Genomic DNA, 2,083 nt, shown 5'->3' on the forward strand with positions numbered 1-2,083 from the left:
GTTTGAGGTCTTTAAACCTCAGTCTACCATTGTAGAGGAAGATTTTCTAAAATCTTGTCCTAATCTGGCATAAGACCAGATCTCAAAAAGTATAATTTTCCTGATAATAAAAATTTTGTTCTTTGCCTATTTCTCATATTTACATACCCTCGCCTTTTAGGGGAAATGTTTGATTCATAGTAGTATTTTTAATATTTTTTCTAATACATTTTAATATTTTTTATATAAAAGGAAATTGCTAACAATTTCTCAGCTATTGAGAAAATTAGAAGCATGACTTTTGCAGTCCTGCACTCATGTGTGTATCACTTTCTATTGGGTTTGCATGGCCTGCTTTTGGTAGCAGGGGAGGAAAAGAGGTAGCTTCTGTGAGAAGCTACTGGAAGCTTCCAGCATGTCCCCCAGAGCCAACCCAAAGACAGATGTGCTGCTGGCCAAGGCTTACCAATCAAGAATGGTAGTAATGCCTCTGTGATAACAAATTAAAGAAAAAAACCTAAAAATCTTATTGAACAGATAAGTGGCCAGAGTGGGGTGAGGACATGTGAGAAGAACAGCTCTGCTGACCCAAGGTCAGTGGAGAAGGAGGGGGAGGATGTGCTCCAGGCACTGGAGCCAAGATTCCTCCACAGGCAGTGTTGATGACCATGGTGAGTTCCTGCAGCCATGGGGACCCATTGGGGTGCAGAGATCCGCCTGCAGCCCAGGGAGGAGCCCCTCACCAGGGCAGGTGGATGCTTGAGGGGAGGCTGGGAGACCCATGGAGAGAGGGGCCCTGTGCCCATGCTGAGGCAGCCTGTCCTTGAAGGACTGCCCCTGTGTAAGAGGAACCCACAGTGCAACTCTTGGAGAGGCACAGTTGTCCAGGGGAGGGATTCATGCTGCAGCAGTTTTGGGAGGACTGTGTGCCTGTGGGAGGGACTCACATTGCAGCAGTTTTGGCAGGAGTGCTGCTGGTGGGATGGAGCCACACTGGAGAAGTTCACAGGGAGCTGTCTCCCGTGGGAGGGATGCCATGGTGAAGCAGAGGAAGAACTCCTCTCCCTGAGCAGTGGGAGAAGCCCCGGGTGATGAACTGACCACCGCCCGCATGCCCTGTCTCCTTGCACCTCTGGGTAGGAGGAAAGGGTGGCAGGAAGGTGTTCTTAAGGACTTCACTTCTCATTATCCTGCTCTTTGTTAGGAATAAATTTAACTCATATCCCCAGGTTGAGCCTGTTTTTCCCATGATGGTATTTGATGGACAATTTCTCCCAGTCTGTATTACAACCCACGAGCCTTCGCTAAATTTTCTCTCCCCTGTCCAGCTGCAGAGGGGAGTGAGTGAACAGCTTTGGTGGGTGCCTGGCATCCAGCCAGCATCGACCCACTACACACTTCCTCAAATATAAACCAGAGCTAGTGAAAAAACTTTTTCCTCTAAGCACTGCCAATCCAATGAAACCAAAGGTTTTCTTGGGAAATGCATAGTTCTCTAACTAATTTTCATTGGCAATTGTTCAAGTCTCATTATAACCAAGTTAAAAGTATTCTCTTGACATCAGAATTCTGATTATATTAAAATAAAATGTTGATGTTGAAATTAAATGTTTTCAAAAGATTGAGCAAAATGTTATTGAATGCTTTCTTTTGCAAATTAATCCTAATTTTTAAACTATTCTTCTCAGTTGGAATTAAAGTATTAAAATCTACATTTTCCTGCTAATAAAAACTTCGTTATTCAGCTGTCTCTTCTACTTACAGCCATGTTTTTTTGGGGAAACTGAATTTTCTAGCTGCATACCAATAGTTTAGTCCTTGAAACATTTGGGATGATATGTCCAGTGAATTAATTCTGATTGTATCTCTACCATTTAAGAAACAACTGCAAAAAATACTGTGATGGCTACACCTTTAGAAGGAGACACCCCTGCCATTTCAGAGGCTTCTTTGGAGCAGTAAATATGCAGTGTTTATAAAATGTGGGAGGTGGTGGAATATGCATCAGATTCCCCAGTTATATATGATGGAAGTAATCCAGACTTCCCTTTTTGGCATCTTGTGCTATAACTTCTACTTGATTTTCACTTTTTATTCTAGTGCC

This window comes from Fringilla coelebs, assembly GCF_963513975.1.
Source record: "Fringilla coelebs genome assembly, chromosome: 6".
Lineage (NCBI taxonomy): Eukaryota > Metazoa > Chordata > Aves > Passeriformes > Fringillidae > Fringilla > Fringilla coelebs.